This window comes from Ceratotherium simum, unplaced genomic scaffold (genome assembly GCF_057802395.1).
Source record: "Ceratotherium simum simum isolate JZ-2026a unplaced genomic scaffold, ASM5780239v1 HiC_scaffold_61, whole genome shotgun sequence".
NCBI classification, from domain to species: domain Eukaryota; kingdom Metazoa; phylum Chordata; class Mammalia; order Perissodactyla; family Rhinocerotidae; genus Ceratotherium; species Ceratotherium simum.
This window is the reverse complement of record NW_028261277.1, coordinates 38,253-49,950: the sequence shown is the minus strand read 5'-3', so window position 1 is coordinate 49,950 and position 11,698 is coordinate 38,253. Positions and strand designations below refer to the sequence as shown.

The 11,698-nt window shown below is 38.1% G+C and overlaps 1 pseudogene; it reads left to right on the top strand.

Annotated features, from left to right (window-relative positions):
- Positions 1-6,950: 6,950 nt before the first annotated feature.
- LOC106800135 (olfactory receptor 5M3-like) lies at positions 6,951-7,876 on the top strand (annotated as a pseudogene).
- The last annotated feature ends 3,822 nt before the right edge of the window (positions 7,877-11,698 follow it).

Genomic DNA, 11,698 nt, shown 5'->3' with positions numbered 1-11,698 from the left:
ACTGTCATTAAAAAAAACACTTCTAGACATAGGAAGATATGATATTATTGGGATAGACATCTCATTTTAAGCTAGTTTTGCACAATACAATTCTAACTTTCTGTATTAGGTAGGTAACGAGGTTAAAATCCCTGAAAACAGTGGGAGAAAATGGGAAGAATAGGAAGTACCATTTGGGCAATTTATTCACATTCTTGTATCAGCTAGTGTCCTTTCTTACAAAAGAATAGTGGCTTCAACAAATCTGAATTTTCACTTTCTTTTGTTTTTCTGTCAGATAAAAGCAGTCTGGAGGTTAGCAGTTTCCAATTTCTATGCCAGCCTTATTAAATCTGGTCTCTAAACCAAGTTTTAGAGTTTGTTTTACTTTAAACATGGCTTACATTCTTAAGGTCACTTCATGACGCAAAATGGCTGCTGGGAAGGCTGCCCACATGTGCAAAAGGTCTTCAGATATTCTAAATATTCTATACAACATGTCTTATATCTGTTGGGCCAAAACTTAATTATATCCTCAAACCTCCTTGAAAGCAGGTCTAGCAAATGTTTATTACAAGACACTGTGTATCAGGCTAAAATATGAGCGTTCCACCTCCACCCCATTGGTGAAGAAGAATCTCCACTCTACTTTTTAAAATACCTCACCTTTACCCCTTATTTATTTAACAACTTCCTATTCCACTTCCAATGTTGCCCAATACTTGAAGTTAATTAAATGTTATTTCACAGATGGTGGGAGAATCTCAGATACCTGAGAAAGTCTCCACAATGTTGAGTGAAACCTCTTTTAAAATATTTTGTCACACAAACATTTTTTCCAGAGGCTCAGTATTACAACTAAGTAAGCTTTTTCCTGCAATGTCAAAAAAATGCCTTCATGGATGTGTTTTCTATGCATAAGGCTGTTTTAGAAATCAAAATTATATAGAAAATTGTGTTTTCTTTATGTAGGCTAATTGTGCATGGTATCTAATTTTCAAGCTTTTCCTAACTTTTTTTTGTATGTTCAAGGACCTTTTTTTAATCACAAATGAGCCATTTTAATAGCCATTTAACTAAAATTATTTTAGAAATCATGATGTTTAGTTTTAATCGTGTTTAGACATCAATACGGGCAATGAGGCTTACTCAAATGCAAGTAAGAGACTCGCTGCCATTCTTACATTCCACTCATTTCCTTCACCATCCTAGTACATGGGATTCTAATATGGCCTCATCAAGTTACAATATGCCTTAATTCTTTGAAGTTGTTAGAGAGTGGTCAAAATTGCTAATGTTAAATCACTGAAGAACAAAACTGCATTATAATTTTCTTACATGGCTTCTCTATTAGTTGACGTTATCCCTTGAAGTGTCTTAGCAATGAAGGTAAGTATACAATTATAATCTGTGTCTGAGATTGTAATCTGTGTTAGAGGAGAGGACCTATAGTCTCCATGGACCATTGACAAGACAGGATATTTCATAATTGTGAAACCTTCTGGTGTGAATAAGTTCAAATCCAAGAATCAAGAAAGAGTTAGAACCAGGTTACTTGGCTGGTCTGAGAAGGACATTATCCAAATCTCTAAATATTGGATACAGAAACATAACTCTTTGGGCTCACAGGCTGAGCTCTTATGGGGTGAGAAAAGCAACACCTAGCCAAAGGATGTGCCTGATATTCTAAGTACTGGTTAAACCTGACGGTGTTTTTTCTCACATCTAGACCTGTTTTATAAAAGATACAGGAAGGGATGCAGCAGTAGTTCATATATAATGATTATCACCATTTTTTAAATTAATGAATCAATAAAATCTAGTCATTATTTCAATAAGTATTTGATTTGAAAACAATTTTGCCAGTAGAGATATAATTTATCAATATGTTGATTGTTATGCTTATGAGAAAATAGAACATGGTCTTCAAGGTTTGTGAGCATTTATTACAAACGTGTTGACTGATAGATGGTCCAAACAGTCTTGCTTTCTAGGTTATCATTGTTAATAATTATATTCAGTTAATATTAAACAATTATATATTGTGTACATCTTAGACAAGGAAAAGGGGACTCCAAAATAAATAATAAATGTGAAAGAAGTTTATTCAAGCACCTCAAAAACTATCAAAATTTGGAAAAAAGGGAGAGACAAAGGGTAAGCTACAAGTTTTCAGGCTGTATTTCCCTGAGAAACAGAGGCATCTAGGTCCTTTATCCAATTTCTTTGCTTTAGATTTGGGGAATTGAGAGGAGACAACACTCATTCCATTAGATTTGCAGAATTCGATACTAAGATGGCTTGTATTATTTTTTCTAGTTGACCCATTGGAAGCAACGTGTTCCCAAAATAACAATGATCACAGCATGTGTCCAGAGAGGTAGGGCCAGCACCCTCAGGCCTTCCATGGTCCAGGATAGTGTGGTAGATCTGGAATGTTGCCTGTTTCTTGAAGGGACAGAAAAGTATATAAAATTGGCAAAAATTAAGACGTCACAAAGTTCTAAATATGGAAATCTCATCAGATAAGTATAAGAATGTATAACTAGAATATAAGGTTCATGAGATATTGTTTTTGTTTGTTTGTGTTACTATATCCCAGGCACATAGTAAATGGATAAATAAATAATATAAATAACCGCATTTCAATGTCTATAGATGATGACACCAAGGTGAAGAATTGTCCTGTTTTCCAATGTCTTGGAGGATATTCATCCCATAGAACTCAGGCATAGCCCTGTGGAAAGCAGGGAGAGGAATTAATCAAGTTAAATTTCTTCCAGTTTGAAAAATAGTGTGTCAAAATATTAACTAAGGCCGGCCCTGTGGCTTGGTGGTTAAGTGCACATGCTGCGATGCTGGCGGCCCAGGTTCGGATCCTGGGTGCGCGTTGAGGCACCACTTCTCTGTCCATCCTGGGGCCGAGTCCCACATACAGCAACTAGAAGGGTGTGCAGCTATGACACACAACTATCTACTGGGGCTTTGGGGGCAAAAAATAAAATAAATAAAATCTTTAAAAAAAAAAAAAATATTAACTAAACTCAGTTAGAGGAATAAATTTGCATGCCTTACAGTTTAGAGATTGTGAAATGAAAATTATATTCACCACCTTTGCAAACAATTATCTAAGTCAACAAAAATTAAAATCAAATTTCTCAAGCATGTTCATTTATATTCACTCCTAAGTGGGTAGAAAATATAAACATGAGGAGGATAGCTATTAGAACTCATCTTCTATTGATAAAAATAATTTATTAAATAATTTCTTGGGGAGCTGGCCCTGTGGCATAGCAGTTAAGTGCACGCGCTCCGCTGCTGGTGGCCAGGGTTCGGATCCCAGGTGCGCACAGACGCACCGCTTGTCAGGCCATGCTGTGGCGGTGTCCCACATAAAGTAGAGCAAGATTGGCATGGATGTTAGCTCAGGGCCAGTCTTCCTCAACAAAAAGAGGAGGATTGCCATGGATGTTAGCTCAGGGCTGATCTTCCTCACAAAAATAATAATAATAATAATAATTTCTTTTTTTACAGTGTTAAAAAGTAGAACAAATCAACATCAACAACAACAATGAAAATCTATCCACCCTAATCTGGGAATTAAAGTTGTGTTTTGGAGAAGTCTATTAATTCTTGGAGACAAGGAGAAGTCCATTTGGGGCTGTTCCATGACGTGTATATGACATGTATCTTCCTTTATTCTCTCATCTTTTTAAGACTCTTTCTTCCTGAAAAATGGAAAGAACTTTCTTCATTAATGCAAAGAATTGTGCTCACATAGTACAGATTTTTTGAAATATATGTTGTTACTGATGCAATACTGACATGATTATTATTACAGATGAAACTGAGACTTTCCTCCTCCTCCCCAAATAAACGCAACGTTATCACTAGGATACAGAGAAAACATTTTAAAACAAGAAGAAAGCAAAATCTCAAGTTCTGGTGGCCCTTTTATTCTATTTATTTTCTTTTAAAAATTCTAATTCTGCTGAGAGTTATTTTGCTCTTGAGATTCATTTTCCATTATAAATGATGCAATAGGTAACATTTCAATAACCTCTTCAGGTTTCTCTCTATATTCTCCAGTGAGAAAGCCCCTCGTGGGAAATCCAACCCTTATAAATCCTTCTGAATTACCCATTGATGATGACAGATGAGATGTTTCCAAGAACATTTTTCCTTCATGCACAGGTAAGTTCATGCACAGGGAGAGTCTCTGTGTTTTCATAAAATCAGTCTGAAGTATTAGCCCTCTAGGTTGTCCTTGTAATTCTGAGTAGGGAGAGAATCTTCTGGAAAGGGTTGTTAGGAAGTGAGATTAAAGAGGTTTCACTCTGACAATGGATGTCCCTTGTGGATGGGGCCTTTGGCCTGATTCTCTAGTCTAAGAACTGCAATAATTCAGCAGGAGAAATATTCACAATCTTACCTAACAAACTATGGCAATCCTCCCCATAAAGTGTCACTAATTGATAATCAAATAATTGTATTTCTGTTTTCTCTATTAAAGACAAAATGTCTTTTGTCATTTTGTCTTTCTCAATTTCTACTGCTCTTCCTCTCTGTCTCTCTCTCGTACACAGGTACGAGTACACGAGTAATAGAATTAAACTTTTATAAAGTACTAGCATCTATACAACACCAACAATACGTGTTCAAACACAATTATTGACAAGCCCATTTGTCCTCAAGACTTTAGTAAATGATCCTGTACTGCTTAGAAACCACTAGGTCCTTTCTTCATTCTTCCGTCTACATCCTAAATGGTTGGAGTTTAACATGGAGACAGCCTGAGAGAACAGCTTGACGCTGTATGTGGTTTTCTAGAATTCTCTGCCCTGTTACAGATAGCACTCTGAAGATGTCTGTAAGACTCTGGCAGCTTAAATAACTGGCCCAGACATTTCCTAGAGTGAGCAATTTTCCCGGTTTGCTTAGGACTGAGGTGTCTCCCAAGATGTAAAACTTGCCTTTCTAAGCCAGGAAATTCCTGGGCAAACTGCGTGGCAGTTATTCACGACACATAGATCCGACTACAGACTGAGCTGGTAGCAGACATCAACGGATTTCATTGGAGTGTCAATGGTTTGAGTCTCATCCTGCTCCCCACCCAAATTTATCAGTAAATAGCTACTAAAACTTGAGGCCTTCTTGGAGCTGGAGACTCAACTCAGATGGCTTCACTTACTCACTTGACTCCTCACTTAAGTACTTGAAGCCTGATATCATTGACTCTTTTCTTCTATTTCTTGACTACACTTGCCATAAGTGACAAAGCAGCAGTTAAAAATGTTCTCATTACATACATAAGGTTTGCTAATCATCAAATAAATCAATAAAGTTGTAAAAATTATGTTTCTTAAGAGGGCTAAAATAGGATAATCTGAGAGCATAAACAGTTTTCTTGCCTAAATGTGTTGAAAATGACTAAATATTTGCAAGAAGGCAAAAGAATCTTGCACATCTCCCTGGGGAGCAAAGAAGATATGGAGGTGACAATACCCTGTATTTCTCTTTTTTACAAATTCACAGTTAGATGAGGTAATACATCTTTGTACTTGGCATTTGGCAGAGGCAACCTGGAATGTGGAGAAGGTTGAAAATCACCTATTATTTTTCCATTTGATTACTATCACATAAATTTCAACCAGATGTGTAGTGGGAGGCACAGATACAACAAGAAAACTGAGATAGAGGCTAACCCTAGGGAATAAGGAGGGAAGGGTAGATCTCAGACGATAATGTGTAGGAAAAGTTATGTGTCTTTATAGACAATAAACAGGTTAGTCATAACAGCTTACTATGGATAAGAGGAGAACTAGTGGTTTTCCTGGAAAAGATTAACTACATAAATGAATGAATGAATATAAAAGTGATGATGATGATGGCAAATTAGCTCAAAATATTTAAACTAGAGAATGCATTAGATAGTATCCAGATTCTAGATAGCTGGCCATCTTAATCTGATACAGTCCAAAACTAAAAAATAACTTCCTCCTCAACCCATCAAAAAATTTCCTCAGTTTTTATAAATTTTATTAATTTAATCTTAAGTATTGAGAAATGAATAATGTAGGCCTTCACTCAGTGTTTTATTGCTCTTATTTTGTTCAAAATTCTAAGGCACAAAGAAAGAAAGTAAGAGACTGCTTTAGAATTTGTTAATGCTTCAAGGCTCAAGGGAAGAGAAGATTCTAAAATGAGGAGATGATGCTTGAATTTATCTTATTAGAGTTGTTTGCAATGTGGACAATGGTTAGCAAGAATTTGTTTCTTTTATTGGGTTGATGTTCAAAATTGTAAAAATTCCTAAATCAATGTGATGCTTTAAGAGGTTTTTCCTTTCTTTCTTTTTGATAATGATAAGTGGTTTATGGTTTATGTTAAAGCATTTTATACAGTTTTAGTAAGCCTTTTTTAAAATAAACATCGCAAATTTGCAAGATTAATAAATGGAGGTACCATTTAACTTTCCAATCATGGAACAGCATTTCTTTGTCTGTGGCTTTGATTAAACTTCTAATTTTTACCTTCTAAAATCTACAAATTTAGTGAATATACAAAATGTGTGCACATTCTAAAAGTTGGGGCCAGTGGTAAAAGGTTTTTCCTCTTCAGGAGATGACAAGGACAAAAATTCTCTCTCTGAAAGTTTTCTTTGTAGACAAGTAAAACTAGACAGAATAAGTTCTGTCACTATACTTCTATAATTCTATATTATTTTACCACTTTCTCTGTAGAAAATATCTCATGTATATTTACCTGCGCAAGACAAAAAAAATACTGCTAAGAAACAGTATGTGAGAAAAAAATAGAGAAGCGATAAAAAGAAAAAACGCATGAGGAATGGAAAGGGAACGGGTTAGGAAAAGATAAATGAAGAATGGCTATATTTGGTATGTGCATTTTCTGATTTTTGTTTGTTTTATTAGATAAAATCTCTCTCTATCTGGATCAGACTTAAGAAAATGTCCAATTTTACTGATGTGACAGAATTTATTCTTTTGGGATTAACTAGTTGGCCTGAATTACAACTCCTCTTCTTTGTGGTTTTCTTACTGGTCTACATTGTCACCCTAATTGGCAACATCAGTATGATCATATTAATCAGGATCAGCTCAACAGCCCCATGTATTTTTTCCTCAGTCACTTGTCATTTGCAGATGTGTGGTTCTCCTCTAATGTCACTCCTAAAATGTTGGAAAATTTGGTATCTGAGACCAAAACCATTTCGTAGCCTGGTTGTATAGTCCAGTGTTTCTTCTTCATTGCCTTTGTCCACGTAGAAGTCTTCATCCTTGCTGTGATGGCCTTTGATAGATACATGTCGATTGGCAACCCTCTGCTCTATGGCAGCAGAATGTCAAGGATTGTCTGTATTCGACTGATCTCTTTCCCTTACATATATGGCTTCTTTATTAGTTTGATCTCCACATTGTGGACCCATGGTTTGTACTTCTGTGGAAACATTAAGATCAACCATTTCTACTGTGCAGACCCAGCTCTCATCAAAATGGCCTGTGCAGGAACCTTCATTAAAGAATACACCATGCGCACATTGGCAGGTCTCAACTTCTCTTATTCTTTATTAGTCATTATCATCTCCTACATATTTACCCTCATTGCTATCCTAAGAATGCACTCAGCTGAGAGAAGAAAGAAAGCTTTCTCCACGTGTGGATCCCATTTGACAGCTGTCACCATATTTTATGGAACTCTCTTCTGCATTTATCTCAGAAATCCAACTGAAGTGTCTGTGGAACAGGGAAAAATGGTGGCTGTGTTTTATACCAGAGTAATTCCTATGCTGAATCCCATGATCTACAGTCTCAGGAACAAAGATGTCAAGGAGGCCATGAGCAAAGCAATCAGTAGAATATTTTTGATTAAGTAAAATAGAAACTTACAATGTATGATGAGACCCATAGTTCAATAGAAGGGGTGGAAATTAACAATTTCTTTTTAATAATTTTGAGGAAATTTTTTATTTACGTTTTCAATGAATAGACAAAGATAACATATAATTGAAAAAGAAATAATGGTATAAAGATAAAAGAAACATATTATAAACAAGACTCTCTTGGTCTATGAAATCCGACATGATGAAAACATGTTGACAATAACATCTACTCTTCTTCCCTTCTACACAACGTCAAACTCAGTAGGTTATTTTGTAACTGGTAAAGTTTTTTCATGTTTCTTCAATATTCCACAAGTCCATTCCTCCTTTTCTGATTTTAAAAGAAATGTAATGGGCTTTTCTTACATCTAGAATTGATGTTGGTTCGAGATTATATGTTATTATTTTAAAATGCTTAAATTTAATATGATTACACCATGTCATTGTTATAATTGGAGACGACATCCCTGAAAATGGAATATTTTGTTTAGAATAAGTTATAAACTCTATTAAAGCAATGCTAACTACTATGTTTACTAGACGAGCTTACATTTTCAAATGTACACTAAGTAAATAACTGCATTTATATGTTAACATACTTAAAATCTCATTGTATCCATTGAAGATTCTATTTATGTATTACCTTATAATGACTATCAGAAAGTGATAACACAATCTCTTTGGTGCTTTGGAATTTAGAGTGTGTTTCCATAAATGTATTTCAACAAGTTATCTCCAGATGATTAGAGGGACATACAGAGCTACATTTACTCTTTCTTTTTTTTTTTCCTTTATGATTTTTTTAAAGTATTTTTCAGGTTTGGTTGTAGTGGAAACCAGCTGAACTCTTAGTAGTTCCAGCTCACGCATTTGTGACTTGTCATACGTGTCATACCTGACTTTAAAATTAACATATCATCATTGTTATTTAACAGATGTCCTATCCTTTGGTTTTTTACAATATTGCTCCCTCAGCATCAAAGTAGTTTTATTTGAAAGACAAGAAATTTTCAAGGCACAAAGAGCTGAGTTTGATTGTGAATGCACAAAATCTGTGATTGCCAGGATTCAAGTCTACTTCATTTTCTTTTATTTACCAATATTGCATAAGGACATTTTAGAAATGAGGCTGGACTTTTCACAAAGAAAGCAAAATTATGCATGCATTATACATGCATATACACAGGTATATATGTTACACATGTATACATATGTATGTGTATAGATATTTATGTGTATGTGTATGTGTCTGTGTGTAGGTATGTGTGTGTTTGTGTGTGTTTCAGCACAGTCAGCTTGATCAGCACTTTCCAGGAGTTCATATTTAGGAATTTCCCTCAGGACTAAACTAGTTGTAAATGTAAAATAACCAACATGATTATATCACTTATTATATTGTATATGATAATATTATATCCTTTCTTATTGTACTACAATGTTTCCCCTTCCATTACCTTTAAGTTTATAACTCCAAATTGCCTACTTCACTGATGACAGAACTCCTTTCTCTATTTAGCTATATCCTGACAATAGATTATAAAACTTAGTCGACTTGAAAGTCAGAAAACTTCGAAGAAAATACAGAAGATGGCGGCGTAGGCAGACTCTGAACTCACCTCCTCCCGTGGACACAGCCAATTTACAACTACTCGTGGAAAAATTACCCCTGAGACAGAACTGAAAACTGGATAAGAGGAACTCCTGCAACAACGGACAATCCTAACTGGGGTAGAAGAGGCAGAGACTCCCTTCTGGAGAGGAAAAACGCCACCTTCACAAGCCGCCAGCTTCACGGCCGCCGGGAGCAGCTCACAGGTACGCAGCCTCCCTGGAGGCGCGGGGCCCTGAGCCGGGGAGCGCCCCCGCTGTGGGCATTTTGTGGACCCAGCACAATTGAGACCAGCAGCATAATATCTGACTTTGCCTGCTACTAAAGCATTGGGGAGCACCCCCAGAAAACCCGGTTCACAAAGAAACTAAAACTGGCTCTTAAAGGGCCCGCGCACAAACTCACCCGTTCCAGAAAGCATCCTAAAATCACCAGAAAGAAAGGTGCACAGTGCTGGTGACAAGAGACTCACCTAATAGGCCCTGAGTGCATCTCGGTGAGGGGTGAGACCTCTCCAGGGACTGGGACATTGGCGGCGGCCATTGTTGTGGCCTGGTGTGAGCGTGCTGACACAGACGCCATTGGAGTTCTCCCTGAGGCCTGCTAGCCCAGGGTCTGCTCCACCCGCTAGAGCGCCGATCTAATCCAGCTCAGCCAGGGCAGGCAGCCCACCCTAGAGACTAGCCCCACCCAACAACAAGCCCTCAGGCAACGTGTGGGCCTGCATAGATTGGTGACTGGATTCTCTGCAGCCTGGCAACTGAGCTGACTTGAGCGGGGCAGGGTGTGCACAAGGAGCGGGTGGAGAGTGTCGGGCGGTGGCAGAGTGTGTGGGGCTCCCGCCCTGGAGAGACTGGGTCCACTTGGGAGGTCGGGCGCTCACACGGGGCAGGACTGTGTTGACTGTGTGTGGACCTGTGGGCGGCAGGGCTTCTCAGCCACAGAAGACTTGTGCTTCTCAAAGACCCACATAGGAGGTTTGCTCCACCTTCCAAAACCTGAAACAATTGGGTGCTCCTGTGCCTGAGGCCAGCCCCACCCAGCTGCAATCCTCAGAGAGCTGACAAGAGACCTAATAGGCTAGAGGCTTACAGCAATTGTAAGGCCCTGAGCCTAACAACCTGCCACGGTGGGGGCCTACTCACTTAAAAAGAAATACTGCAACACAAATGTGGTATTAGAACTTGCAGGCAACTGTGCTGGGGCTCCCCACCTGATAAAGAGACTGAAGGGCCCACAACAACTACAAGCAGCTGAGCATTACAACAGCTGGCCAGGAGCATAACTCAGCCTCCTGGGCGCCTACAGGGAGAGCAAACAGGCCACAGCAGAAGGATACATGTAGCCCACATAGGGGTCACCCTGAAATATTGAGAACTGAGGGAAGCACACTGGAAGCCTCCTAAGCCATCACTTACATAAGGTCACCTATCCAAGAGCAGGAGACGTAGCTGACCTACCTAATACGTGAGACACAAGCACAGGGAAAGAGGCAAAATGAAGAGGCAAAAGAATACATTCCAAGTAAGGGAACAGGACAAAACCCCAGAAAAGGAACTTAGTGAAACAGAAATGAGCAACCTACCCGACAGAGAGTTCAAACTAAGAGTGTTAAGGATGCTCACTGATCTGGGGAGAAGAATAGATGGACTCAGTGAGAATGTCAACAAAGAAATGGAAGATATAAAAAGAACCAATCAGAAATGAAGAATACAATACTGGAAATGAAAAACTCATTAGAGGGACTCAAAAGCAGAGTAGAGGATACAGAAGAACGGATCAGTGAGCTGGAAGAAAGACTAGAAGAAATGACCCAAGGTGAACAGGGAAAAGAGAAAAGAATTAAAAGAGTGAGGACAGTCTAAGGGACCTCTGGGACAACATCAAGCGCACTAACATCCGTGTTATAGGTGTCCCGGAAGGAGAAGAGCGAGACAAGGGGGCAGAGAATCTATTTCAAGAAATAATAGATGAAAACTTCCCTAACCTAAGGAAGGAAACAGACATCCAGGTACAGGAGGCACAGAGAGCCCCAAACAAGATAAACCCAAAGAGGCCCACACCAAGACACATCATAATCAAAATGTCCAGAATTAAAGATAAAGAGAGAATCCTAAAAGCCGCAAGAGAATGTCAAGTTACATACAAAGGAAACCCCATAAGGCTATCAGCTGACTTCTCAGCAGAAACCTTACAGGCTAGAAGAG